The sequence below is a fragment of the Miscanthus floridulus genome, chromosome 9 (assembly GCF_019320115.1).
Source record: "Miscanthus floridulus cultivar M001 chromosome 9, ASM1932011v1, whole genome shotgun sequence".
NCBI lineage: Eukaryota > Viridiplantae > Streptophyta > Magnoliopsida > Poales > Poaceae > Miscanthus > Miscanthus floridulus.
This window is the reverse complement of record NC_089588.1, coordinates 51,892,491-51,898,239: the sequence shown is the minus strand read 5'-3', so window position 1 is coordinate 51,898,239 and position 5,749 is coordinate 51,892,491. Positions and strand designations below refer to the sequence as shown.

Sequence of the window (5,749 nt, the reverse complement as noted above, 5' to 3'; positions counted from 1 at the left end):
CAATCATGCAAAGCAAACAAGGCTACAGATTAGAACAGTACACCAACAGCAAAGAATCAAGATGAAAAGTTTGGAAAACGAATCTACGTCTCGCTATGAACACGCAGACGCGAAGATCACAAAAATCGAATCTAAAACGGAAAAGTTATGGTTTAAACAAGATTTCCTATAGACAAATAATAGATTAGATCTAAGCTCGAATTATAAAAGTTGGAAACCTACTGTACAGTAGCATAAACGTGTAGATTACTTATTTACAAACCCAACGCAACTTGAACGGATCTAATCGGAGTTAAAACGGAGATTTTACGGCTAAAACAAGTTGAATGGCAAAACTGTGAATAGCTGAAAACGTATTTCATTAAAACCGAACCAAAATACGCTTTCGAAAGAAAGAAACGTAACCTGTGAAACGCGCAAAGGACCGCGGGTTAGATTAGGGAATAAGAGAGGGTCTCTTTTGAAATTTTGCCAGCCGAAGGGGTATCATCCTTTATGGACCGTCGGATCTCAATCGAACAGCTTAGATTAGAAGGGAAGGGGGAGAAGAAGGCTGGCCGGTTGGCAACAGGACCAAGCGCTGCGGCTCCATGGCCAGAGAGCAGGGGAGTTCGCCGGAGTTCTCAAATCCAGCGATTTAGGACACGGTTAGACTCGGAAGAAGTACGGGGAGCGAGAGGAGATGATCGCGAACTCACCAACAGGCTTTTTGCGGACGGAGAAGATGTGACGACAACGAGCGGCTCGGGATTGCTATCGGCGGAGCTCCTGTACAACCCAGCGACACAAGGTAAGCAAAATAGAGCGAGATAAAGAGATAAAAGGGACTCGGAAGTTCGCAGAACTGACACGAAGCTCGGCAACGTGCTTACGGAGGTGATGTCATGACGAAATCGCGAAACACCCTCGGCGGCGGCGGCGCTTAGGGCTACGACTGCTGCGGCTATGAAAAACGGCCGCCAGATGGGATAGGAGGTAGAGGAGAGGTGCTGCCGCTATTTATGAGGACAGAAATCTTGGGCGCGATGGCACACGGATCGTGGGAGCTCTAGACTTTGGCACCGACGCGGAACAGAGTCCGACTCTGCTACGGCGAGAGGAAAGGGGCGGGTCTGACCTGTGGGCCTGGTCGATCAGCTGCGGAGGAAGCCTGCGCGGGCGTGGCTCACGGCTGGCGCCAACGAAGCTGGGCTGCGCGACTGGGCCAGGGAAACCAGGCTTTGGCCCAATCAGTGAAGAGCGCGGGCCGGCTCTGGAAAAAGATGGACCGCGGCAGCAACAGGCCTTCGGGCCAAAAAGAAGAAGGAAGAGAATTCCATTTTTTCTAATTACTCTCCAAAGCAAATTTTGAAAGCAAGAATTCAAATCATATTCAAACTTGAGTTCAAATCAAACCATTCCAAAAATTTATATGCAGCAGCATGAATGCACATTCATTGTTGTTAACCTATATTAAATTTTAATTTGATAAATTTTATTATTCTTCCTAAACTTAAATGCTCACAAAAATGCTTAGCAAATCAATTTTTCCCTAGTTTCAATTGTTGTAAAATTTAGGGTGTTACAATATGCATCACAAGAACCACAGAAAACATCATGATTAAACATAACTAATTTATTTATATTCATTTATTAATTTCCTTAGATAATAAGGGGATTTAAAGGATAAATACTTCCCATGCTTAATAAATTCTAAGAAAATTACAATAACCAACATATGACCATAGTAGTCTACTTTACAAATTTGATTCCATTTGGATAAGTATAGCCACCTCTACTAAAATGACAATTTATATAGGTTTATTTTAGTAAAAAAAAATTTAGCCTAATGAAAAGTGTTAAGCAATAGATTTAATATTTTTCTTACTTTCCTCTTAGCACAAGAATACTATGTAAAAATTTGCATGACCATATGTTATGTATCTTTACCCTATTTAATTTCACTAGAAATTAGCAATTAATTAATATTAAATAGGAAGACCATATTTCCAATATGCCTACTATTGGTTTAGTATTTTTCCTAGCTAGAGCATGTCAACACAAGGCCAGCAAAATTGGAACCATAATTTTATCATCTTCTTGGCTCAAATTATGCATTTTACAAGATATAAACTATTTTAAAAGCACTTATATTGCTTAATTTAATTCTTCTAGAAAAATACCCTAAGTAGTAGATTTCATATTTTTATCAAATGGTATACTTTAAGATGAATCTAACAAAATTTGGTTCACCCCATTTGGATACTCCTAGCTCTAGATATGAATTTTTGAAGTTTGAATTCAAATCTATGAAATTAATTCAAAAACCAACTAAACCCTAACTGCTAGGTGCACCCGATCTATACACCCTCAGGCGCTGACATCCGGGTCCCGTAGTCAACCCTGGGCCCACGCACCAGTGAGACAGAGGTAGGGTGTCAGCTTTGACTAGCGGGAACTCGCCATCGGCGAGGTCACCGACGACGAGGTCACCACCGATGTGTTCTCCTCCTCATTCCGCACCTAGTGAGCTAAGTGGGCGAACCCTTGATGGTGGTTGGCTATGGCAGTGGCGCTATTGGTGGATGACGGTGGTGCACAAGTTGTTTTCAGCCATAGCATGCTCAGGCGAGCTCAGTTATAGCATCCTGGTGGTGCAGCGAAGATCTAGGGTTAGGTTGGAGGTACGGTGGAGCGGCGATGAAGCTTTACCACGTGCGAGGCATGGCAGCAGCGAAAGCACGGTGGTGTGCAGCCAGATTCCAGCGTCGGTGTGCCAGTATTGGCTCAATGGCCAGCGGCGTGACCTAGACCTAACGCTAGGCTAACCATAACGAGAGAAAGGCATGTGCGACACGGCTCTATGGAGCACGACCACAATGAACGCGAGCTCGATGGAGCTCTAACGATGGAGCGGCGGTGGTGAACTCGAATAGCAGCTTTACCTGAGCATGATTGTTATAGCTAGCAGCTCAGAAAGGTGGAGGAGGGGATGGCGGAGTAGTGTGCGTGAGCAATCAAACAATGGCGCTGCGGTGGCAGCGAGCGAGCACAGCGGAGGTTGGCGATGATGGCATAGTGATGTGGTTCTGCTCTAGAGCGACGCGTGGGTAGGAGAGGCGGCAAGAACGAGAGTGAGCGCGTGTGAGCAGTTGCGTGCGATGCGGCTCACTTTACCGCCTGCTCTGGCCTGACAGTTGGGGGCATCACCGGCGGACGGCCACCAGGTGGCAGCTGCAGCCTACGTGTGGTCGACCACGACGGTCGGTGTTGCGCTGCTCTAAATCAGCCATTGGGCCGACTGACGGAGCATCTTCAAGCGATTACTACTCCTAATCCGTGGTGCTTTAGCAAAAATTTCCCTAATAAACATTGTAGAGCTACGTGACAAGCTACAAGATTGATTAAAAGAGTTTTGTCTAATTCGCAATGGTTTACAAACTACAAAGCTCTAAGGTGAGCTACTTTGAAACTGAAATCAACATTCTACACTTAGAAAAATTTTAAGTCACAAAACAACATTTTATTGGAAATTGTGAGCTCTATTTGACCATGTTAGACACTAAATTAGCTCATGACCCTTAAATAAAGTTTGTTACCCATGATGTGAACTACAACTTTTATTTAGGTCACACTGCCATGCAAATACTCTAAGCTACTGTTCAACTTTGGTCAAACTAGATCATGAAAATGGCATTATAAAGTAAACCAACACTTAGAAGCAAAATTGGCTTAAGTCATGAATATAAACATTGTTCCAAATATCATTCTAGATGTGTCTAAGGTATTTTGGTGACCTAACAACCATCTCATGCATTGGTCACATATGATCACAAGCATAATTAAGTATATGAGCAACATCACATGTGATGAAGAGAAGGTAAATGAATTGAAACTTCATATGCTCATGCTCATGAATGCTTGGATGATGCTTGTGCTCATGAAATGCAAATGCCAAATGCAATGCTTAACACTGGGGTGTTATAGCCCCTCCCCCTTATAGAAATCTTGCCCCAACGATGCTAATGTCATAGAGTGGAATACTTTGAGTGATTTGTCATTATCATTGATCAATACTCATATATATATATATATATATATATATATATATCTTATCCTATGAATTACCCCTGTTATGAGTGGAATATTGGTTATAGTTTACTTCTCCTTCAATAGTATAATTTATCAATGCATGTCCATGCTAGACCTTCCCTACGGTAAAAATATAAATAACGATACCTGGAATACTCTCAGGTAAAATGCTACAATGGTATATTATTTGTGTGCTTGCAGATCCTTTTCATTCATATATTTATTTATTCTTCTTAGTCACATAATTAATAAAGAACTGCTTAGTATTATTCTAGTAGTAATGCTCTGTAGTACCAACAAGTATCTCTGATATCATCATTATGGATGACAACCTAGTAAAATTAGGAGATATAGGTTTATAATAGATGGTTATTTAAAAACAAGTGACACATTAATAAATACCAACAAGCATTTCTGGCGCTGTTGCTAGAGACTAGATTTAAAACTCTATTCTTAGTAGCGACGCTAAGAAATCTCAACAAGCGTTTTTGGTGTCATTATCAGGGAAGGTAGCTAGGCAAAGGAAGTATTGATAAACTTATACTTACTGATATGATAGAAGATAACCATTGAACTCTGCTCAAACAGACTTACCCTTATTTTGTCTACTTGTGTATCTTATGACCGGTTTTGACCTTCTGACAAACTACGTTGAAGATCTAGAAGCATTAATCAGAAGAGCTAGAGACAAACTCAAGAAAGTTCTAGCTTTAAAGTCAGAAGACAACCATATGAGGCAAAGCTTAACACCAAAATTTGAAGCCATGGCTAATAGGACACTCCGTGATTTTTCTGCTCCAACTATGACCAACATTCGTACTGGACCAATAGTCAATGTTGGAGACAATGGATTCGAGCTCAAGCCAGCTCTCATTAACATGGTGCAAGCAAACCAGTTTTGTAGAAAGGCACATGAAGATGCGAGTGCACATCTCCAACACTTCCTGGAGATTTGTAGCACTTTCACCATCAAAGGAGTAACCCAGGATGCCATATTACTTCGCCTCTTCCCATTCTCACTCTTGGGGAAGGAAAAGCAATGGTTCTACGCCAACAAACATAGAAATACTACATGGGATAACTGTTCCACTGCCTTTCTAGCAAAGTTCTTTCCTGTAGGCAAGACCAATACTCTATGTGGGAGAATTTCAAGCTTTCTGCAACAATATGATGAATCTATCCCTGAGGCATGGGAACGCTTTCAAGATTAGATTGCGGAATGTCCTCATCATGGGATGGAGAATTGGCTACTCATGCATACTTTCTACCATGGGTTGACCAATAGTACCCATGAGACTATGGATGCTGCTGCTAGAGGTGCATTCTTATCACTTACCATACCAGCTGCAATAGCTCATGTGGAGAAGGTGGCCTCCAATCAAGGTTGGAATGAAGAACGTGTTCAAACCCGCAAGAGGGGTGGAGGTATGTATCAACTCAAGGAGGTAGATACACATGCTATCTACCAAGATGGACCTACTGATAAAGAAGCTTGAAGATCGAGCCAATGAGAAGCAAGAAGTCATGCATATTCATGATTCTCGCATAACATGTGAAGTGTGTGGAAACATTGGGCATTCAGGAAACAGTTGTCCTAAAACCCAAGAGGATGTGAACTTTGTCAACAACTACTTTCGTCCTCAGCAAAATCAAGGATGGAATCAGCAACAAAGGCCAA

The 5,749-nt window shown here is 42.0% G+C and overlaps 1 non-coding gene across 1 annotated transcript; it reads right to left on the bottom strand.

Moving 5' to 3' along the window:
• Positions 1 to 5,199: 5,199 nt before the first annotated feature.
• On the bottom strand, positions 5,200 to 5,308 carry LOC136484671 (small nucleolar RNA R71). The gene has a single exon (XR_010766170.1). It is a non-coding gene; the product is annotated as a small nucleolar RNA R71 (small nucleolar RNA).
• Positions 5,309 to 5,749: the final 441 nt, after the last annotated feature.